The 24966-nt window shown below is 38.7% G+C and overlaps 1 protein-coding gene and 1 pseudogene across 3 annotated transcripts in view; one reads left to right on the top strand and one right to left on the bottom strand.

The window, feature by feature from the left end:
* Nucleotides 1-24966, bottom strand: part of PUS10 (pseudouridine synthase 10) — a 77066-nt gene that overhangs the window by 35562 nt on the left and 16538 nt on the right. The gene's annotated exons all lie outside the window — the stretch shown is intronic.
* The window catches only part of LOC132022155 (annexin A2-like), a 7322-nt pseudogene continuing 3813 nt past the window's right edge, over nt 21458-24966 (top strand).

The following is a 24966-nucleotide window of genomic DNA, read 5'->3' as shown; positions in this document are numbered from 1 at the left end:
GTCAGGGTTGGTGTCAGGTGTGGTGGCAGAAAAAGGAAGGAGGGAGGAGAATGCACTCCTATAACCATTGCTGGACTCCACCATGTCAGGGAAAGACTTCTTGCCCACATCTCCTAACCTCTACCACCTCCCTGCCTCAATCTCAGCCTTCTTTTCCTGAGTCTCTGATGTCACACCCATGATGTAATGACAAACAGACTGAGTCTGAGTCTCTTTTCATGAATAAAACACCAGCTATCTTTGAAAATCCACCCATATCCTCTACATTCTTTCCCACCAGGCTTGAGAGGGGGAAAAAAATGAAGTGGGACATAAACCCTTCTCACTCCAGCTTTTATAAAGTCGGTAACCCAAACCTTCGGATAGCATTAAAAATACTGAACTTTTGGGGTGCCTGGGTGGCTCAGTGGGTTAAAGCCTCTGCCTTCAACCTGGGTCATGATCCCAGGGTCCTGGGATCAAGCCCCACATCAGCCTCTCTGCTCAGCAGGGAACCTGCTTCCTCCTCTCTCTCTCTATCTCTGCCTGCCTCTTTGCCTACTTGTGATCTCTATCTGTCAAATAAGTAAGTAAAATCTTTTTTAAAAAAAATACTGAACTTTTTATTTTTGACACAGCAGGAAGGGAAAAGCAAGGACAAATCAGAAAAGAGAAACTGAATCTGTGGGCCAAATTAGGTTGCACAGCTCTACTGATTTAGTTCACAGGGGAATCCTATTTCTAAGATGTGAATTTTAAGAAAGAGAATTTCTATGGTGTTTTCCAATATTTCAGGTGCTGATGTTCGCCTAGCTCTGAAGAATTTAATTGGAAATAATCACAAGAGGAAATTCTATGGGGGTGGAAAGTGAGGTAGGAATAGAGGTGGGAAGTGGGATCAGAAAAGACAGAACAGCTGCAATGAATGAAAGGCTCTGGAACAGACATGAAGACAGATATCCACTCATGTGTGGAATCTCAAAAAAGAAAAAACCCAAATGGGGGCGCCTGGGTGGCTCAGTGGGTTAAGCCGCTGCCTTCGGCTCAGGTCATAATCTCAGCATCCTGGGATCGAGCCCCGCATCGGGCTCTCTGCTCCACAGGGAGCCTGCTTCCCTTTCTCTCTCTCTCTGCCTGCCTCTCTGCCTACTTGTGATCTCTGTCTGTCAAATAAATAAATAAAATCTTTAAAAAAAAAAAAAAAAGAAAAAACCCAAATGAATAAACAATCAAAAAGCAGAATCAGACCTATAAATACAGAGAACAAACTGATGGTTACCAGAGGGGAGGGGGCTGAGGGATGGGTAAAATAGGTGAAGGGTAGTGGGAGATACAGCTTTCCAGTTATGGAATGAATAAGTCACAGCAATAAAGAGTGCAACATAAGGAATATAGTCTTATATCCTAGTCATATATAATATCATTATACTATCAGAGTGAGGTATCAGAACAGATGGTAGCTACACTCGTGATGAACATAGCATCATGTATAGACTTGTCCAATGTATAGACTTGTCACTATGCTGTACACCTGAAACTATTGTAACATGTGTCAACTATACTCAAATTTAAAAGTTTAATAATAAAAAAAGATATGGTTCAGCCCTGTCCTTTAGTGTCATATGCTAATGAGAGGATAACTTGACAATTTCAAGTAACTCTGGTGTTAATATCACTGAAACAAAGACATCTCAACAAATATGTTAGCAATGGGGTGTGGCTGAGGGATGCAAATATATTTCCTCCTAGATTTTGATTTTAAAGAACTAGCATCCTCACTGAAATACCTGTTAACGTAAAGTGAACTTGCAGATTCAATAGACATCGATGTATTTAAAGATGTCGATGTATTTAAAGCTCAATTTCAAGTCATAAATACAATTTTACTTCAAAATTATTACCAAGAAAAACAGATTTTAATAGTAAATGTTAAATTTTAGAATACCAAAGAGACAAATTAATTGTTAATTGCTGAGAATCTATTCATTTTTGAAAAGGTCTCTTCAGGACACCTGGGTGGCTCAGTCATTGGGCATCTGCCTTTGGCTGGGCTCGGTCATGATTCCAGAGTCCTGGAATCGAGCCCCACATTGGGCTCCCTGCTGGGCGGGAAGCCTGCCTCTCCCTCTCCCACTCCCGTTGCTTGTGTTCCTTCTCTCGCTGTGTATCTCTCTGTCAAATAAATAAATAAAATCTTAAAAAAAAAAAAGTTCTCTTCAATAAATAACTCAAAAATTCTATGAAGAGAACTATTTAAAAATTATTCCAAGTTATCACAAGAAAATTACAAGACTGAAATCATTCTGTGTTGAACTTGATTTGCACTAGATACATTCTTAGGGATAAAGACTGAATTTTATTTAAAAAAAACAACTTAGGGGGGGTAACTGGGTAGCTCAGTGGGTTAAAGCCTCTGCCTTCAGCTTGGGTCATGATCCCGGGGTCCTGGGATCAAGCCCCACACCGGACTATCTGCTCCAGGGAGCCTGCTTCCCTTCCTCTCTCTGCCTGCCTCTCTATCTACCTGTGATCTCTGTCTGTCAAATAAATAAGTTTAAAAAAAACAAAACAAAACAAAAAACAACTTAGGGGTGCCTGAGTGGCTCAGTGGGTTAAAGCCTCTGCCTTCAGCTCAGGTCATGAGACCAGGGTCCTGGGATGGAGCCCCACATCGGGCTCTCTGCTCAGCAGGGAGCCTGCTTCCACCTCTCTCTCTGCCTGCCTCTCTGCCTACTTGTGATCGCTGTCTGTCAAATAAATAAAGTCTTTTTGAAAAAAATAAATAAAATAAAATTTTTAAAAAAGTATTACTTTTTAAATATGCAAAAGTAATCTGTTATTATAAAATAAAGACTTGTGACTTCAAGGTGGTAGAATAAAGCCCTTTCTGTCTGATTCTTCTTTGGAAAATCATCCCAAAATAAGACGGAGAATGACAAACAGAAAAAGAAACTCCATCTACAATGAAAAACAAAAAAATTACTCATCACCCCAACTCTCCATATATGAAGACAAAAAGGGAATGTAGGAGTGGAAAGTGGCAGAGCCCAGGAAGCTGATTCTTAAGTGTTGGCAGACGGAAATACCTGCCCCAGTAAATCCAGCCAAACTGAGAATGGAAGTGTAAGACAACACAGGGTGAAACAGGCTAACAGAGGGGGAACAGAGAGACCCAGTCCTCTCCCTGACACCAAGTTAAGAGGAGGTTTCAACTCTGGAGGCTAAACTAGAGGGATCTACAGTCAGCAGCTCCTGGCAAGCCCTGCAGGGGTTCAGTTGGAGTTTACAGTTCACCTAGAGCCTGAAGCTCCTACCCTGTGCTGGGTACTCAGGCAGCCAAACTTCTACCTCTGTGGACAGAAGACTTAAGAGTTCATCTTTGGATAAATGGGATGGCTTCTGAGAGAAAACTTTCAGAAAATGACATATGATCTCTCCATGTAAAAAGTCAGGTTACCACCTGTCCTCCTCCAATAAAACCCAGCCAACAAGCCCACTAACCTGCTCCCTATAGACATAACTTTCAATCAGTTTTTAAATGCCCTATGTTTAACAATGAATGGACAAAGATTGCTAGTCATTTAGAGAAAATCTCTAACATGAAAGGAAAAGAACAAAATAATAAATGTGAAAGTAGAAAAAATAATACATGAATTCCCATGCACCCTTTGAGCAGCTTCAAGTTATCAACATTTTGCCAATCTTGTTTTATTTATCTCTATTATCTTTTTTTTTTTTTTTAAGAGAGAGAGATAGTCTCCAGTTTTTTGGTGTTTGGTTTTTTTTGTTTGTTTGTTTTAAGAAAATCCAATCCTATGAATACCTTCCAATGGAAACATTTTTAAAAGTGATATTCTTTACTACCAATTCAATTTATAACTGAAATATTTTAGATGTCAATATAAAAATATGTGAGGGAGTACATATTTTCTAAAAATGCTTTTAGGGCAGGTATATAAGCAAAAACGTTTGAAAACCACTGCATCTTAGTATAAGCAAGCACCATTAGAAATGAAAAAGGAGGGCGCCTGGATGGCTCAGAGGGTTAAGCCTCTGCCTTCGGCTCAGGTCATGGTCTTGGGGTCCTGGGATCGAGCCCCACTTGGCAGGGAGCCTGCTTCCCCCTCCCTCTCTCTGCCTGCCTCTCTGTCTACTTGTGATCTCTCTCTGTATGTCAAATAAATAAATAAAACCTAAAAAAAAAAAAATGAAATGAAAAAGGGACTAGAACCACGTATTTGGAGAAGGTTTGGGGGTTTCCCCCTCATTTTCTTTTATTCTTTTTAAATAACATGTTAGAAAGTACAGAATACACTGTCATTTCTCTTGGAACATAATTTCTCTGTCTCTTTCTCCACTGTATATTATCTCAACCTCAAAGGTTTTCTGTTTCTTCAGCAAAGAAAAGAAGTAGGAGGAACCCTGCGGGGTATGGGAGAAGGTGGGACCTCCCTCCTCCTACTCACCATTTCTTCCTTTTACTCTGACCACTGCATAGATAAAAAATGCCGCTGTTAATGCTGAGTACTTGGGCAAGACATACCGAATATGGTTCAGAGTAACCACAGCCAATGATAAGTAATTGTGCATACCCATGTGTGTTACGAATCTATGAGTAAACAAAACAGACATAAATCCTTGCCCTTGTAAAATTGATAGCCAAGAATCAGAAAACAAGCAAAACAAGCAAGTCACAAATCATTTTATGAAATAAATACAATGTGAAGTGATAAATAAAGTGCAGAAAAGTAAAAGAGGAATGGGGAATAGAAGAAGAGATTTGCAATTTCAAATAGCATAGTCAGGGAAAGCCTCACTGAGAAGGCCACATTTGAAAAAAGATGAAGACAGTGAGGGAATAAGCCACGAATATATCTGAGGAAGAAACATTTTAAGCAGAAAGAACAGCAAGCAAAGGCCTTGAAGTACAAGTTTGCCTGGTGTGTCCAATGAATAAACAGCAAGGAGGCCAACGTGGCTGAACCTTGGAAGAAGAGAGAAATAAGCAATGAAGTCAAAGAAAACTGAGTACAATGCTAGGGCAGAGCCAGTATGAGCCCTTGGAAGCAATTAAACGACTTTGATTTTACTCCAAGGGAGATGGGGAGACTAGGAGGGTAAGCAAAGGAAGGACGTGAACTGACTTTTAAAGTGACAGGTGACAAACATGGAAACAAAGACAGCTGTTAGGAGATTATTATAAAAATCCAGGTAATTGCTCAACCTATCTATGCACCCTCCATGTCAGGATAAAGGAAATGACTTTGAAAGGTACAGCAAAGAGGACTGGGGTCTTTTCCAGTCTAGGATCTCACTGCCTTCAAACTAACTTTTGCACAGCAGTCCTTGGTCCATTTCCTGAAAGAATAACCTGAGGCTTTACCAGGCTATAACCCTGTTCTTGTTCTTGGTCTTGGTCTTGGCCAGTAACTCTATGCCTCACACTGTATCCTTCCAAGAAGGAGCTTCTGGTGCATGGGTAGCAGTCAGGAGGTCCTGGGCCCACAGAAATATGCTCTGCAACAGTCTCTGTGGGTACTGACCTCTAGAGCCAGAGGCTTCTGAATAGTCATTATAGATAAGATCAAATGGTCCAGCTCAGTGGAATTGGAGAAGGGAGTGCACCGAGGACAGATGGCTAGTAAGCATAGACTGCAGGCCCCCAAACATACTGGGCATGGGAGGTACAGTGGCCAAAACTCTGTACCATGCAGCTTCAATCTAGGGACACCTCTGAATTCTTTCTTTGCGCAAGATATGGATTTTAAGAAATCCAGCTTAACCATCAGAGGATGAGATTGGTCTATGAGACAAACTTCTCTGGGGGAGACTCCCACCCTTCCTGCTGGGGCTAGGAAACTCTGTGACGTTCATTCAGGCCTCCTACCTGAAATGTGCCAGCTCGCAAGTCTAAATCACTTCTGAAAACTTGGCCTGTGGACAAAATCAGCCACAAAGAAGACCCAAAGACCAACGAGGTCAGTGCTCTCATCTAAGCTGGGGCTCTGCTCATGAGCACACAAGGAGACACAACAAATATGTAAAAACAAAAATGCATGCACATCCATATGTGTACACAGAGATGCAGATATATAAACCTGTACAGTAGAATATTCTATTCAATGATTTCAAGAATTATAAAACAGTACATGCATCCTCAAAAAAATTAAATTGTTAAATCTAGATCAGTGGTTCTCAGTTTAGTTTCAGGACTCTTTACCTTCTTAAAATTTTTTGAGAGACAAAATAGCTTTGTCTATGCTGGTTATCTTTAGTAATAATTATCAATTAAAATGATTAATTTAAAAATATGTATTAGCTCATTTAAAGTTAACAGCAAAAGTAATAAATTCATTACATGTTGACATAAACATTAACAAATTACATTTTCAGACAAAATAATTTGTTAGAACAGCAGCATTATGACACATTTTTGCTATTCTCTTTGATATGTCTTAATAAAAGATAGCTGTATTCTCATATCTGCTTCTATATTCAATTTTCTGCAGCAGTACATAGCATATAGCCTCTGGAAAACTACTGCACAATACTGAGAGAGTGAGAATGAAAAGGTAATTATATATTATTATGAAAATACCTTTGACCTTATGGATCCCTTGCAAGGACCCCTCAGGGTCCCTGGACCACATTTGGAGAACTGCTTATCTGAATATAATGGACAATTAAGGAAAATACAAATAATTAAAATTTTTTTCCATTTATTTGAGAGAGAGAAGGTGAGAGAGAGAGCATGAGAGGGAAGGTCAGAGGGAAAAACAGAGCCCCCATGGATCTGTGAGCCCAACATGGGACTCGATCTCAGGACTCTAGGATCATGATCCGAGCCGAAAGCAGTCACCCAACCAACTGAGCCACCCAGGTGTCCCCAAGTAATTAAAATTTAACTCAAGAAGGAGGAATAAAACCAAATAACTTTCAACAGAAGAAACTGAAAAAATAATGAAGATCTATCCTTAGTAGCCTCTCAACTGGATTTATAATTAATGTCTACTAAAACTTCAAGAAACAAAAACCAATTATTCCTATGTTGTTAAAATTTTCCAAGAAAAAGACAGACTAGCAATTCAGAGCACCTGGATGCCTCAGTTAGTTGGGCCATGGCTCTTGATTTTTGGCTCAGGTCATGATCTCAGGGTTATGAGATGAGCCCCGCATTGCACTCTCCCTGCACTCAGCAAGAAATCTGCTTGAAGATTCTCTTCCTGTCCCTCTGATCCTCCCCTCACCCCATGGTCTCTCTCAAAGAAATAAATAAATCTTAAAAGAAAAAAGACTGACAATTCCACAATGCTTACATAACCTAATACACAAACCTTAATCTAATATATGATCTAATTGCACAATATCAAACCAAAGATAGAAGATAAGATTCACACAATGAATGATACTGTACTTCACATGTAAAAGTGCCATTTTTAGAAATATTTAATTTATGTAGCTGTACAAAGTGAAATAAATGTATACTGTGATGGACACAACTTTCACTGAAATAACATTAAAAAGATCCAGGGTGCCTGGGTGGCTCAGTCTGTTAAGCATCTGCCTTCAGCCCAGGTCATGATCTCAGGGTCCTAGGATAGAGCCACACATCAGGCTTCCTGCTCAGTGGGAAGTCTGCTTGTTCTTCTCCCTCTGCTCCTCCCCACTGCTTGTGCTCTCTCTCTAATAAACAAATCTTTTTTTAAAAGATGCAATACATTTTAATTTAAAAGTAGACAACAGACTAGTCTTATATATAAATATATGTATATATATGTAAGATTTTTAATAAAATATTAAGAAGTCAAATTTTTATTAAAATAAAACTAAAAAATGTTTATCTCAGGAAAATAAAAGCTCAACACAAGAGAATCTATTCAATATAATGATCGCAAATACCCACTTCTTTTTTTTTTTTAAAGATTTTATTTATTTATTTGAAAGACAGAGATCACAAATAGGCAGAGAGGCAGGCAGAGAGAGAGAGGAGGAAGCAGGCTCCCCGCTGAGCAGAGAGCCCCATGTGGGGCTCGATCCCAGACCCTGGGATCATGACCTGAGCCGAAGGCAGAGGCCTAAACCACTGAGCCACCCAGGTGCCCCCGCAAATACCCACTTGTGATTAAAAAAAAAAACTTACTAAGCTTGGAATAGAAGCAAAATTCCTTAAATAAAAAGTCTCTATCAGAAAAGAATTAACAGGGCGCCTGGGTGGCTCAGTGGGTTAAGCCGCTGCCTTCGGCTCAGGTCATGATCTCAGAGTCCTGGGATCGAACCCCACATCGGGCTCTCTGCTCAGCAGGGAGCCTGCTTCCTCCTCTCTCTCTGCCTGCCTCTCTGCCTACTTGTGTTCTCTCTCTGTCAAATAAATAAATAAAATCTTTAAAAAAAAAAAAAAGAAAAAGAAAAGAAAAGAATTAACAATATACTTAATATTAAAATTCTAGAAACATTCTTGTTATTGAGGGTCAAGGCAATATATAAGTGATTCGTTTTTAAGAAAAGAGCAGTCAGGGGCGCCTGGGTGGCTCAGTGGATTAAGCCGCTGCCTTCGGCTCAGGTCATGATCTCAGTGTCCTGGGATCGAGCCCCGCATCGGGCTCTTTGCTCAGCGGGGAGCCTGCTTCTCTCTCTCACTCTGCCTGACTCTCCGCCTACTTGTGATTTCTCTCTCTGTCAAATAAATAATAAATAAAATATTTTAAAAAAAAAAAAAAAAGAAAGAAAAGAGCAGTCAGTGGGGTGCCTGGGTGGCTCAGTTGGTTGGACGACTGCCTTCAGCTCAGGTCATGATCCTGGAGTCCCAAGATCGAGTCCCACATTGGGCTCCCAGCTCCATGGGGAGTCTGCTTCTCCCTCTGACCTTCTCCTCGCTCATGTTCTCTCTCACTGTCTCTCTCTCAAATAAATAAATAATCTTTAAAAAAAAAAAAAAAAGAAAGAAAGAAAAGAGCAGTCAGGGGCACCTTGGTGGCTCCGTGGGTTAAAGCCTCTGCCTTCAGCTCAGGCCTGCTTCCTCCTCTCTCTCTCTGCCTGCCTCTCTGCCTACTTGTGATTTCTGTCAAATAAATAAATAAAATCTTTAAAAAAAAAAAAAAAAGAAAGAAAGAAAAGAAAAGAGCAGTCAGAAGAAACTGACTCTGAGAAATTTACTTTAGCAGAAAGATCTTGCAGAATAGCTGTAAAGAAAACAATACCGAAACCAGACAGAGAAAACACCACACTGCACAGAGAGGAACAATAGTACAATTAATGACAGGCTTCTCATCATAAAAAACAAAGAACAAAAGATACCAGAACAACATATTTGAAGTGATGATAGGAAAAAATTTTGACAACTAAATATTCTGTATCCAATGAAACTATCTTATAAAACTGAAGAAGAAATAAAGACAGTTCAGATAAGCAAAAACAAGAATTCAACACCAGTAGATCTATATTAAAAACAAAAATGGGGGGTGCCTGGGTGGCTCAGTGGGTTAAAGCCTCTGCTTTCAGCTCGGGTCATGATCCCAGGGTCCTGGGATCGAGCCCCACATTGGCCTCTCTGCTCTGTGGGGAGCCTGCTTCCTCCTCTCTCTCTGCCTACCTCTCTGCCTACTTGTGATCTTTGCCTGTCAAATAAGTAAATAAAATCTTAAAAAAAAAAAAAACAAAAAAAACACAACAACCCATGACCACAGACAATTAAAAAAAAAAAAACAAAAACAAAAATGGGGATGCCTGGGTGGCTCAGTCGTTCGGCATTTGCCTTCAGCTTGGGTCATGATCCCCTGGTCGTGGAATCAAGCCCCACATCAGGCCCACTGCTCAGGGGGAAGCCTGCTTCTCCCTTTCCCACTCCCCCTGCTTGTGTCCCCCTCTCTCACTATGTCTATTTCTGTCAAATCTTTTTTTTTTTTAAGATTTATTTATTTATTTATTTCACAGACATCACAAGTAGTAGAGAGGCAGGCAGAGTGAGAGAGGAGGAAGCAGGTTCCCTGCTGAGCAGAGAGCCCAATGCCGGGCTCGATCCCAGGACCCTGGTCTCAAGACCTGAGCGGAAGGCAGAGGCTTTAACTCGCTGAGCCACCCACACATTCGTTTGTGGGGGTGCCTCACAAACAAATAAAATCTTTAAAAAAAAAACAAAAACAAAAACAAAGAGACGCGTGGATGGTTCAGTTGCTTAAGTGAGTACTTTCAGCTCAGGTCACGATCCCACGGTCCTGGGATTGAGCCCCACATTGGGCCTCTCCTTGGCAAGGAGCCTGCTTCTCTTTCTCTCTCTGCCATTTGTCCCACTTGTGCTCTCTGGCTCTTTCTATCTCTCTGTCAAATAAATAAAAAATCTTTAAAAAACAAACAAACAAACAAACTGTATTTCTATAGACCAGCAATGAAAAGTAGAAAAATGCAATAAAAATATAATTCCATTTGCTATAGCACCCAAAACAATGAGATTAAGGATAAACTTTTTTTTTTAAAGATTTTATTTATTTATTTGACAGAAAGAAATTACAAGTACACTGAGAGGCAGGCAGAGAGAGAGAAAGAAGGACGCAGGCTCCCTGCCGAGCAGAGAGCCCGACGCGGAACTCGATCCCAGGACCCTGAGATCATGACCTGAGCCAAAGGCAGACGCTCAACCCACTGAGCCACCCAGGCGCCCCTTAAGGATAAACTTTTAAAATATGTGTGAAATCTGTACACTAAAAATGGTAAACCACTGCTAAAAGAAATTAAAGATCAAAATAAATGAAGAAATATACCACATTCATGCACTGGGAAGTGCAATATTGTCAAGATGTCAATTCTTACCGAGTTTATCTATAAATTCAGTGCAATCCCAGCCAAAATTTAAGCAAATTGAAAAGAAATTGACAAGCAGATTTTAAAATCTGTATGGAAATGCAAAGACCTAGAATCACCAAAGCAAATTTTAAAGAGAACATAGCTCAAAGATTTATGCTATTTTCATAAAGACATACTGTAATACTGTAGTAATCAAGACAGTATAGTATTGATATATGGATGCACCAATATATCACTGGAATTGAGCAGGGAGTAAAGAAAGACAAATATAAATATATACATATGGTCAGTTTATTTTCTATAAAGGCAGCAAAGAAATCGTGGAGAAAGAAAGGTTTTTTATCAGGTACTGAAAAGAAAAGAAAAAAAACAACTTTTACCTTACAGTTTAAAAAAAAAATTAATTCAGGGGGTGTTTAGCTGGTGGGGTATCTGCCTTCAGCTCAGGTCATGATTCCAGGGTCCTGGCATCAAGCCCTGCACTGGGCTCCTCACTCAGTGGGAAGTCTGCTTCTCCCTTTTCCTTTGCCTTCTCACCCCTGCCACTCCACTCATGTTCAATCTCTCTCTAATAAATAAATAAAATCTTTTTAAAAAATTAACTCATAGGGGCACCTGGGTGGCTCAGTGGGTTAAGCCTCTGCCTTCAGCTCAGGTCATGAACTCAGAGTCCTGGGATCGAGCCCCACATCGAGCTCTCTGCTCAGCAGGGAGCCTGCTTTCTCCCTTCTCTCTGCCTGCCTCTCTGCCTACTTGTAATCTCTCTCTCTGTGTCAAATAAATAAATAAATAATTTTTAAAAATTATCTCATAATGGATAATAAATATAAACAACATAAAAGCTATAAGGAAGAAAACTTTTAGAATAAAACATCAGAGAAAATCTTCACAACTTGCCCCATACAAAAGATTTGTTAGCTAGGACACATATAACTAACATGAACCATAAGAATAAAAAGCTGGTGAATTGGACTTTATCAAGAGTAAAAATTTCTCCTCTTTGACAGATATCATTAAGAAAATTAAAGAACAAGCCACAACATAGGAGATAAGGATTTGGATCTAGAATGTATTAAGAACTGTTACAACTCAATGAAGAGCAACCTAATTTTAAATGGGCAAAGATTTGATGAAGTCAAATGTGAAGAGACTTCACAAAGATATATAAATGGCAATTAACCACACGAAAAGATGTTCCACATTATTAGTCATTAGGAAAATAAATACACAATCTCTACACACCCACGAGAATGGCTTAACTATAAGAAAGTGACAATACTAAGGGTTGCCAAGGATGTGAAGCAACAATAATGCTCACATAACTACTGGTGAAATATAAATGTAAACTGGTAAATCCACTTGGGAAAACTGTATGGCAGTTTCTCAGAAGATTAAACATATACCTACCATATGACTTAGATATTACACCCTAAGGTATTTATCCAAGAAAAATGAAAACATCTATCCACACAAAGAATTATACATAGAAGTTTGTACAGACCATCTTTATTCATAATAGCCAAACACTGTAATGCAGGAATGTGTAGGAATGCTAGACATACCTATACATTCCATAAACAGTAGGGATACTGTCAATATAGTTAGTATCATTAAGTCTAATTGGCTTGAGATGGAACACAGATTGTTAGAACACAGATTGCTATAAATAATGTGGTGACAGCTCCTAGGCTGAGTGTTAATGTTCAAATGGCTTTGTTATTTTCTCTAGATGGGTGGAAACAGATTCGTTTCCACCTGCTGCAAATATTGTACTTGAATAAAGAAGGGCTGACATGGGTGTAGACCCCTCAGTGGCTGAGGGAAATTATGGGTGAAAGCCAATTTGGTCAAAAGTAGCGAAGTTGCCAGTTGTAGCTTAAAGAAGTCCAATTAGTAGGTGATTAACATGGTTAAAGTTGAGTTTAAAAATTTGTTGAAAATCTCAGGACTTGGGGTACCTGGGCGGTTCAGTTGGTTAACCATCTGCCTTCAGTTCAGGTCATGATGCCAAGGTCCTGGCATCCAGCCGCATGTCAGGCTCCCTGCTCAGTGGGGAGCCTGCTTCTCCCTCTCCCACTCTCCCTGCTTGTGTGCTCTCTCTCTCTCAAATAAATAAATAATATCTTTTTAAAAAAACAAAATTTAATTTATAAAAAGAAAAAAGAAAATCTCATGAGTTTAGGTTGAATAGCAATCCTGATATTGATATAATAAACCCAACATACAGGTTTCACTTACTTGTGGAGGATAAGGAATAAGATGGAGGACATCAGGAGAAAGAAAGGAAAAGTGAATTGGGAGGATTCAGAGGGGGGAGACAAACCATGAGAGACTGTGGACTCTGAGAAACCGAGGGTTTTGGAGGGAAGGAGAGTGGGGAGATGGGTGAGCCCGGTTGTGGGTACCAAGGAGGGCACTTACTACATGGAGCCCTGAGTACGATGCATAAACAAGAAGTCTTGGAACACTGAAAAAAAAATTAAATGAAATCCAGCATCTCTGATGCAGTTATACAGAATAGTTTGGAGGGATGCAGTGCCTACATCTGTTCAGCTATGTTATTATCTGATTAGTAGAAAGGACATAATTCCTACTCCTCCTCATCTGATGAAATGTTGGAAGAAGTTAGCAGAGACTAAGATTAGAATAGTAATAAGGAATAGAAGTATTTGAAAAATTGGTTAATATTGGGATCTGAATGTATATATCATAAAGAGAATTCTATAATTGACTATGTAATAAAACATTATACTCATGGAAATATTTTTGAGAAATAATCTAGTTTATTATTTTTTTTAAAGATTTTATTTATTTATTTGACAGACAGAGATCACAAGTAGGCAGAGAGGCAGGCAGAGAGAGAGAAGGGGGAAGCAGGCTCCCTGCTGAGCAGAGAGCTCGATGTGGGGCTCGATCCCAGGACCCTGAGATCATGACCTGAGCCGAAGGCAGAGGCTTTAACCCACTAAGCCACCCAGGCGCCCCTATTATTTTTTTAAGATTTTATTTACTTATTTGAGAGAGAGAGAGCACATGCAAGAGCTCACAAAGGCAAGGGTTGGGGAGGGAGAGGCACCAGCGGACTCCTTGCTGAGCAGGGAGCCCCATGTGGGGCTCATTGTGAGGCTGGATGTGAGGCTCAATCCCAGACCCCAGGACCCCAAGACCATGACCCCAGTCAAAGGCAGACACTTAACTGAGCCACCAAGGCACCCTGAGAAATAACCTAGTTTAAAGCTAAGCAATAGTTTAAGGGTTTGAATGGTTATTCAGTGTCAGTTTGAAATAATTTTTTCTTGGCCTGAGTAAATGAATGTTGTGGGATGAAAGCATAGGAGATGAGACTTTTTACACAGTATGGATATAGATTGCTTTTGTAGATTTTTGAAGAGATTTGTATGATTGGGAAAGTTAATATAAATAGTGAAATTAGTACAAGAGGTGAATAGATTTATTACCTTTATTTGGAGTTGCATCAATTTTTTGGTTCCTGGGACCAAGAGATTATTACTTTTATCCATTAAAAATTTGAAAACAAGGCGCCTGGGTTGCTCAGTCAGTTAAGTATCTGGCTTCAGCTCAGGTAACAATCTCATGGTCCTGGGACAGAGCCCTCCACTGGGCTCCCTGCTCAGCGAGGAGTCTGCCTCTCCCTTTCCCTCTGCCCCTCCCCTGACATGTGCACTCTCCCTCAAAGAAATAAAATCTTTTAAAAAATAAAAAAATAGGAGCTCCTGGATGGCTCAGCGGGTTAAGCCTCTGCCTTCATCTCGGGTCATGATCTGAGGGTCCTGGGATCAAGTTCCGCATCGAAGTCTGGAAGTCTGCTTCCCCTCCCTCTCTGCCTACTTGTGATCTCTCTCTGTCTGTGCTAAATAAATAAATAAAACATTTAAAAAAATAAAATAAAAATAAAAGTTTGAAAAGCCATATTATTATAAATGGAAGCATGAATTAATTCTTGCATACTTTCTCAGTAAGCAAGCTTTGAGTTTCTATTACTAGATTCACAATCTAATGTTTTTATTAAACTATATTTACAATAGATGGATGTCAAAATAATTTGTGGGTTAAATGATAAAAGTAGAAAGGGTAGGAAATGTAGGGCTATGAGACCATCTTCTCATATAAATAATGGTTAAAATTTTTGACCTGGTACATATACTTGCCTCATTGCATTATAGTTACTATAGGCTAATAATAACTACGTTAATTCCTTAGGATAATGGTAATGTTGTATAATGATAATGTAACCACAAATAGTTCTCCAATTAGGTTAATTGTTGGAGGTATGCCAAATTGGTAAGGTTCACTAGAAATCATCATGGTCCCATTAGTAGAAGGAGAGTCTGTAATTCCTGAACTAGAATTATAGTTCAGCTGGAAATCTGTTCATAGTTAGGCAAAACAGTGTTGATGCTATAAGGCTGTGGGCAATTATCAGAGCTGTAGCTCCTATATAACTTCATGGTATTTACATAAGAATGGCTACAATTACTAGTGCTATGTGGCTGACAGAAGAATATGCAATGAGTGATTTTAGGTCTGTTTTCCATTGACAGATGGAGCTAGTTATAATTAATCCCTCATAAGGATAATGTAAGAAAAGGATATGCATGTAATTTGTTAGGGGGTTTAGTGTTATAACTCAATAAATATCCCATAGCTGCCTGGTTTGAGTAGTATGGCTATAAGCACTTTGGACCTAGCAGAGCGGGGGCTTCAAATGTGCTTTTGGTAATCAAAGGTGCAGGCCATAGAGAAGTATTTTTACTATATATGCTACTGTGCATGCTAGTCATAAGAAAATATAAAATCAAGAATTAGCAGTTCAGTACTGAATTATCAGATAGTTCAATGAACCTGTAAGATTTTGGATAAAGATTAGGACAGTGAGAAGTGTGAGGGATCCTACTAGCATATAAAATAAAGTCCTGCATTTAATTGTTCTGTTTGGTTTCCTAAGCAGGTGATGATGATTAGGTTGGAACTAATGTGGTTACAAATAAAATATAAGGGGCACCTGCGTGGCTCAGTGGGTTAAAGCCTCTGCCTTCGGCAAGGTCATGATCCCAGGGTCCTGGGATAGAGCCCCGCATCGGGCTCTCTGCTCAGCAGGGGGCCTGCTTCCTCCTCTCTGCCTCCTTTCTGCCTGTGTCTCTGCCTACTTGTGATCTCTGTCTGTCAAATAAATAAATAAATAAATAATCTTAAAATAAATAAATAAATGCTCTTTAAATAAATAAATAAGATAGAATATAAAATAAAATATTAATTCTGTATCAGTAAAAGTAGTAATTAAGAAATTTGTAGCATAACTTGTAAAGTATAGTTTTTAAGGAAGGTTAGTGATTCTTTCATCTAGTATTAGATGAAACTGACCGGTAATGGGTATTAGTGGAAGAATGTCATTAATTTTAATAATGGCACTGACAGGGAGAAAGTATGAGTGAAAAGCTAAGGCTGTTGTCAAGTTGACTTAGGAGGGATGAGCTAATAAGCTCATTAATGGGCTATAAATTGTAGTGTTAATTCAGATTATATTATTTAAATGTATTCCTTGACACAGCAATTCTACTCATGGGCATATACCCTAGATAGAGGCCTGCACATGTAGAATATACCTAAAAGAATGGTTATGGTTTTACTGTTGGAAGAAGCCAAAAACTGAAAATGAACTTCATATACATTTATAACAGTATGAATAAATTGCAGTATATTCATGCAACTGAATACTATACAACCATGAAAATGAACACATTATAGCTCCACATAGCAATACAGATGAATCTCTCAAAAATAAAATCAAATGAAAGAAGACAGACACAAAATATTTTCATGTTATGATTCCATTTCATATAAAGTTCAAAATCGGGCCCATTTAAACTCTAGTTTTAGGGGCAAAGACAATAGTTACCTGTGAGGAGAAGACTGGAGTTAACCAATGATGAATATAAAAACAAATTTTTATATTTTTATATTTAATTTTTCTTATTAAAAAGAAAATGGAACTATTTCTATTCTGGGATAGATTTCAACCTCAAGGACCCATTATGTAATCCGTGTTTAAATGGATTTTTTTTTATTATTTAAAACGATGAGAAATGAAAGACTAAAAAAACTGGAGTAAGACTTTACCTAAGATAACAATACATTAACCAATAGATATACTATGTCACAAGCTCAGGGGGAAAAAGTCTATCTATGCACTGACAGAATATTGTTTATCTGAACAAACACATACTCTGATTCATTACACTATACCTGTGATGAGTGTGATTAAAAGCTCTTCAGAAGACACATGTGGTACATCTCAATTTTATTTGCAAAATAACTCATATTAGTTACATCATGAATTAAAATGTTATCCAACAGAAGTGTCCTGAATACATATCTGCATTTTAAAAAATCTTTTGGAATGCCAATTTACCATTCATAATTTGGAAGTACTGATTTACTTAATAAGACTTGAGTCCACATGCCCACTTCCTTGATAGGGCAAGGATTTCTGAGATGCTTTCAGAAATATGATCTAAGTCTCACTAAAATCACTATCTCATGGTTTCTAACATGAACTTATAGTGATAATATCAAATAAATATCATATAATCATTACACACCATAATATCCTAGTTTCAGAGAAAACGTAAATCCTAGATGTGAACTGAATTCTGAAAAGAAACCACATTATGACTCTTAATAGAAGCATAAAAGGGCTACCTGTGTTGACACCTTTGCATCTCTTTCATTATTTCCTTTCCTTCTGCATGCTTCATGACTACATTTAAATAAAATCCATTTCATTTTTCCCCACCCAAGTTAGTTCCCCTTACATTATCTCTGCCCAGGTACTCACAGTAACATTTTAGCAATCACTTCCGAGACAGATCCCACCAGAAAAAACCATCAAGAGTTTCAATCATAGCAATACTTGAACAGTCATTTACATGAAAAGCTTTTAAATTATGATACAATGAAAACAATATATGACTCTTTAATTCGCCATATATTTGTTTTGTTTTTTAATTAAAAACTTGACATCTTCCTTCTGCTAGTGTCTGTTCTCTTGCCACGATTGTAGAGGCTGCCACACATCCAGCTGATCTCTGACCCACCAAACAATACAAGCAGTAAAAAGGAAGTAGCACTGTGAAGTAACACCCCAATGTTCAACTAAAGTCTTTTACATGAGAGTTTTATAAATAGAGTATCCAAATTGGTTGAAAAATATAGTATTAAAAAAACTGGATAACTATGCATAATAAAAATAATGACAAAGATTTCATTCATTTGTGAAATTTAAAAAACAAAGGAAAAAAAGAGAAAGAGAGAGACAAATCAAGGAACAGAATCTTAACTCTAAAGAACAAACTGATGGTTACCAGAGGTGTGGTGGGTAGGAGGATGGGTAAAACAGGTGATGGGGATTAAGAAGTGCACTCATCATGATGAGCACTGGGTGATATATGGAATTGTTGAATCACTATATTATACACTGAAACTAATGTAACACCGTATGTTATACTGGAATTTTTTTAAAAATTTAAGATTTTATTTATTTGAAGGAGAGAGAACATAAGTTAGGTGGGAGGGAGCAGAGGGGGAGAGAGAAGCCAACTCCCCACTGAGCAGGGAACCTGACCACTTGGGGTTCAGTTCCAGGGTCTGGGGATCATGACCTGAGCTGAAGGCAGACACTTAACTGACTGAGCCACCCAGGCACCCCTGGAATTTAAATAAATAAATAAATAAATAAATAAATAAATAAATAAATAATGGCAAGGAGAAAGACAGTTTTTCTTAGAAAAAAAGTTCTCAGATAAACATTTCCATTTGGGCCCTGAAAGTATGTACTCTAGAAAATTGATTCCATGAGTATTGATCCCATATTAAGGAAGAAAAACAGAGCAGGATTTATTTAAAAGGGAAAATTTGTAAAGATAACTTCAATATTGGGGATAAAAATATATGTTTATAAAAAATAAAAAATTAAAAAAAAAAAAGATAACTTCAATATTTTAGCAGTGGGGCCTATTCTTTAAAAAAGAAGCAGAAACAACTGCAGCAGTACCATTAATCAACATCTTTTAACTGAGCTAGTCTAAAACTATTTTGTTGATCTTTCCTTTTTCTAAAAGGGAAGAAAGTCCTGGCACTATTTTTAAAGAAAGAGATTTCAGACAAGTCAGTAATGAAGCTGGATGAGTCTGAGTTCAGAGGGGCACCTGCCACCAGTCTCTCTTCTAGGACATTTGGACACATCTGTGATTTGCCTGAAAATGTCACTCTTACTCCCACCTCCAATTATTAAGGGACTATAACATCATAATTCATCATCTCACACACATATGTACTTATCTTCCCACTATCAAAGGAAAATCCTCACATAAATGACTGGAAATTCTTCTATTTTAAGATATCTGTAATAAAATATTTGATGCAAAACCTCTTCTGCGGGTTAAGCGGCTGCCTTCGGCTCAGGTCATGATCCCAGCGTCCTGGGATCGAGTCCCACATCGGGCTCCTTGCTTGGCGGGGAGCCTGCTTCTCCCTCTGCCTCTGCTGCCACTCTGTCTGCCTGTGCTTGCTCTCGCTTCTCTCTCTATGACAAATAAATAAATAAAATCTTTAAAAAAAAACAAAAAAACAACAAAAAAGAAACCTCTTCTGCACCTGCTCCAGTCATCTAATAACAACATTTGAAAACAAGTGTGGTGGAAAAGTTTTTTTTTTTTTTAAGATTTTATTTATTTAGGGGTGCCTGGGTGGCTCAGTGGGTTAAAGCCTCTGCCTTCAGCTCAGGTCATGATCCCAGGGTCCTGGGATCGAACCCCGTGTCCAGTTCTCAGCAACGCAGAGATAAATAAATATTTATTTGACAGAGATAGAGATCACAAGTAGGCAGAGAGGCAGGCAGAGATTCCTGAAGTGAGGCTCCATCCCAGGACCCTGTGATTATGACCCGAGCCAAGGGCAGAGGTTCAACCCACTGAGCCACCCAGGCACCCTTGGAAAAGTCTTTAAAAGTGATTTTTAGGGCACCTGGGTGGCTCAGTGGGTTAAGCTGCTGCCTTCGGCTCAGGTCATGATCTCTGGGTCCTGGGATTGAGTCCCGCATCGGGCTCTCTGCTCAGCGGAGAGCTTGCTTCCCTTCCTCTCTCTCTGCCTGCCTCTCTGCCTACTTGTGATCTCTCTCTGTCAAATAAATAAATAAAATATTTTTTAAAAAGTGATTTTTATTTTATTTTAAAGAATTTATTTATTTATTTATTTATTTATTTGAGAGAGAAAAAGAACATGAGCAGGGGGAGGGGCAGAGGGAGAGGGAAAGCAGACTCCCTGTTGAGCAGGACTCGAGATCATGACCTGAGCTGAAGGCAGATGCTTAACTGACTGAGCCACCCAGGTCCTCCTATAATTTTACTTTTAAAGCCATATTTTTAGAGAATCACCAAATCAACTAGTGATTTATCCTTGTTCTTTTTAAAATATGGTAAATTCTGGTTCTATATTCCCCCCACCAAGGATCCTTTTTCTAAAGGATCTGGTACTGCACACTCTAAAGAAACAAAATACCAATGAAGGTCAAAACCTAGGCTAAGTCTCTCCTGCAAACACAGCAACAAAATAACCCACTTTTGAAATCTTATCAATTCACAATGTAGGCAGTAGAGTATAGTAATAATCATCAGGATAAACTTTAGAGTTGGACAGATGAGTGTTCAAATGCTAGGTCTGTTATTTATTAGCAATGTGACCTTGAGTTGCAATTTCATCATCTGTATAGTAGGATAATAATACCACCTACTTCAATGGGTTATGATGATTAAATTATATATTACATATATCAAAAATAGATATCAGGGAGGGTATGTGCTTTGGTGAGTGCTGTGAAGTGTGTAAACCTGGTGATTCACAGACCTGTACCCCTGGGGATAAAAATACATGTTTATAAAAAATAAAAAATTAAATAAAAAAAAGATATCAAATTATATAAAAATAATCACAACTTAGTAGATTAGAATTACTAAGTCTAAAACATGGTGCTAATATCAGAAAAAAAATAGTTGACATGACTTCTCTATGTAACAAGAGAAACCAAGTCTGAAATAGGTAGAGCCTAAATTAGAAGTTCCCTTTTCCTGAAACTTAGTTTACTGGGCCACAGAGTCCTAAAATTATGAGAAAAAAGTTTGATAAGGAACTCAGTAGTTGGTAAGTAGCAATGTGATAATATATCACATCTGATGGGGAAACTGAGTTGTTTTTTTTTTTTAAGATTTTATTTGTTTATTTGACAGAGAGAGACACTCAAGTGGGGAGAGAGATCACAAGTAGGCAAAGAGGCAGGCAGAGAGAGAGGGAGAAGCAGGCTCCCCGCCAAGGAGAGAGCCCGATGTGGGGCTCGATCCCAGGACCCTGGGATCATGACCTGGGCTGAAGGCAGAGGCTTAACCCACTGAGCCACCCAGGTGCCCCGGGAAACTGAGTTTTAAAGAAAAATGATTTCCTTTATCTTCTATTCCTTATTGTATTTATTTCTTATATTTCTTATTGTAGATTTTGAAGATACAAAATTGTGACAATTCACAAGAATGAGACCATACAAAATGAAACAAACTTCAAAATTTTAAGGCTGCCTCATGTTCCTACTGTTTCCTGCTATATCTCAAATACCCACATGGGTCGATCAACCCCAGCAACCTCTTCTTTCTTCCTGCCTGTTCCACCTCACTTAGCTAGTTCGAGACAAGAAAAAAACAAAGGTAGGAATTAAACACGTGCATATTCAAGTGCTTAAACATATGTCCAAATACCCACCAACTCTGTTCCTGAATTCAATTCTACATTTTATTTCTGTGGTGGGCTTTAGAATTAGCCTTGTTTGTAGTCCAGCTTCACCATGGCAACTCACTCCCAGGAACAGCATTCCTCTTTGCTGCATGTTGCAATGACCTCAGGATTAGGTTTATGTTTTTGTACTGGGCTCTCCTGTGCCTACACCCCTAATATTGGGTTATTAGTCCTCTTCAATACCTGCTGTGACTCCTTGAGAGCTGGACATCTGATTCACCCATTCTAACCAAGACTGGGGTTCTGTATAGACTTTGACTAATTGCATGTCACTCTTCCTTTCTCCCTTGGAACACATATCTCAACTATGCATTGAGTAACAGAATCCAGAACCTACTACCATATCTAGTCCCACATTCCTCCTGATGCAGCATCTTGAGTATACAAGATGAAAAGATGGTATGGTCTAGGGGTGCCTGCGTGGCTCAGTCAGCTAAGCTTCTGCCTTCCACTCAGTTTATGATCCCAGGATCTTGGGATGGAGTCCCTAGTCAGGCTCTCTGCTCAGTGGGGAGTCTGCTTCTCCCTCACCCTCTGCCCCTCCTCCCCCTTGTCTTCTCTCTCTCGCAAATAAATAAATAAAATCTTAAAGAAAAGATGGTACAGTCTAAAAACATAAAGGGCACAATCAGGGAGGCACACCCAAATTCTAACTTGCCACACTTCACAAGTTTTGGTTTTCTCATCTTCAAATGAGGATGAGTGAGATGATTAGTGAAGTAGTTCCAATCTAAGGCTGAAAAAAATCATCCAAGCATATCTTCTTGCTAAATCACAGACATAGGGGAGTCATTGAACTGTCAGAGATTAAAAGGGGATCACTTTATACACAAAGTGGAGAACTCTTGGATTCTCCATCAGAGATTCCAAATGGATTTACACTGAGGGTGGGGCATACTCGGAGCTCTGACAAATCACAGCCATATACATTATCATCACTCTTCAATGAGGGCCACAAAGAGCTGGGGGCCCTGTTCTATATCATCAAGGTCTACAGATCTATAATTCTGTAATTCTCATGATGCAGACCTTTATACACTGGTGGTGTGCTCACAGGGACAAGCTTTGGGAGTTAGTTTTTATAAGGAAGATAGGTTTGGGGCACCTGGGTGGCTCAGTGGGTTAAAGTCTCTGCCTTCAGCTCAGGTCATGATCTCAGGGTCCTGGGATCGAGTCCCGCATCAGGCTCTCTGCTCAGCAGGGAGCCTGCTTTCCTTCCTCTCTCTCTGCCTGCCTCTCTGCCTACCTGTGATCTCTGTCTGTCAAATAAATTTTTAAAAAATAAAATAAAAAATAAGGAATATAGGTTTTAGTTGCTTCATGACCTCTGAAGGGTTTTTAAAGTTGCAGCCTGTATATCATAGCAAGGTTACAATCCCCCCCCTACCCAACCATGAAGAGACCATCAAAAGACACTAAAGGGGAGAGATAGTGATTGCTATAATTTTGCATGTTTTTCAGTACCTTGTTCAGCAACCTTATAAAAACATGTTCTGAGTGATTTAGTTGACACAAAGGAATTGAAGCAAGGTCTAACCAACTAAGCTAATGAAAAATAGGATTACAGATTCTGAAAACTCCTCAGTAAGTTCAGAAAAAGTCTGTTGGTCAAAGTGAACCTTGAGTCACTTTTAAACGGTAGGTGAGAGAGAATAAAAAGTGATTTAGGTAAGGTGCTTGTCATACAAAAGAAGAATGTGAGAAGTCACACAAAATGAGCAAAAAGCTGAAAATACACATGCTAAATCTGAGGTTAATGAATGAGCCTGCACACATAATATGAATTTGAAAGTGTAGTCTCTATACTTGAAGTCAAAGTGATTTCAACAAATTCTGTCCTATGACTTCAACATAATTAGAAAAAAACATTGCCCTTTAGAAAAAGTAAGTGCATCAATCAAGTATTCATTGGTGGGAAGGTGGGTAAAGAGGGGGTGGTGTTCTAGAGTATCCAATCAAGAAAAATCCTAGATTAATGGCTGGGAGTTTAAAGGACCTTTTAAGTACAAGCAAAATTTTGAACATATGCATTTTTAGGAAAGGGATTCAATTGTTTTCTTTAGATTCTTGATGAGATAATGATCCCAAGTTGGTTAAGAATCCCCAGATTTAAGGAAAAATACAGTCTTTTGAATGCCCATTTGTCAGATTTAAGAAAAATATTTATAAATATAAATTGCTACCAAAGAAATGGTGCTGCTTTTATTTTTGGTTAGATTTCTAGGGCTGTGTATAATTTATAGTACTTAGTGTAAAGCATGGAAATACTACCAGTATAAAAATGAAAGGGAAAAGTTCTGATTTGACAAATAAAACTCCAACTGTATCAACTGTATTAAGAAGCAAGTGTTTCATACAAGCAAAGTAACATTTAAGAGACACTATATCCATTTAAAGTCAATAAAGTGAGCCAATTGTTTCCATATACTACCAAGAAGTGAAACTGATAGTGCAATATTGCCCTCTACTGGACCACACTAGTAAAGAAAAACCTAAAAAATCAGCAGGACTTCAAAGTTTTACTTTGAATAGAACTTAACTGAATGCTTCTTTTCCCATAAATGTAAGTTTAGCCTAATATTAGCATAAGTCTGGGTCATTCGTTCTATAATAATTTTAGTGTGGCACTAATTTAATGTGGTACAGAAGTTTAGAATATTCAGTTATGAATATAAGTTAACAAAAAAATAACAAACATAATAAATATTTTTCTTAAAACTATATAGGATTGGGGCACCTGGGTGGCTCAGTGGGTTAAGCTTCTGCCTTCAGCTCAGGTCATGATCTCAGGGTCCTGGGTTTGAGTCCTGCATCAGGCTCTCTGCTCAGCAGGGAGCCTACTTCCTCCTCTCTCTCTCTCTCTTTCTCTCTCTGCCTGCCTCTCAGCCTACTTGTAATCTCTCTGTGTCAAATAAAACAAACAAACAAACTATATAGGATCTTAGAGTTGAAAAGGCTGAACAAAGTCTAGTCTAGCCAACTGTATGGTGCACATCTTCCTTCTCTTCCTTCTCTGCCAGGTAGTTACCAGCCTTGGCTTAATATTCTGGTTATAGAAAACACCATCCCTGAAACAGTCTATGCTGTTCTGCATAATTCCTTATAACTGAAAATTATTTCCCTCCTGATTCCATCTCTGCAGCAGAAAAACCCTCAAATATTTAAGAAGAGCAAATTAAAGGGGTGCCTGGGTGTCTCAGGTGGTTAAGCACCTGCCTTCAGTTAAGGTAATGATCCCACTGGGATCTAGCCCTGCATCTGGCTCCCTGCTTCTCCCTCTGCCTCTTCCCCCAGTCATGCTCTCTCTCTCTGTCCCAAATAAATAACATCTTCAAA

Source organism: Mustela nigripes, chromosome 7 (genome assembly GCF_022355385.1).
Source record: "Mustela nigripes isolate SB6536 chromosome 7, MUSNIG.SB6536, whole genome shotgun sequence".
NCBI classification, from domain to species: domain Eukaryota; kingdom Metazoa; phylum Chordata; class Mammalia; order Carnivora; family Mustelidae; genus Mustela; species Mustela nigripes.
Note: the sequence above shows the minus strand (reverse complement) of the source record. Positions and strands in the feature narration are given on the sequence as shown.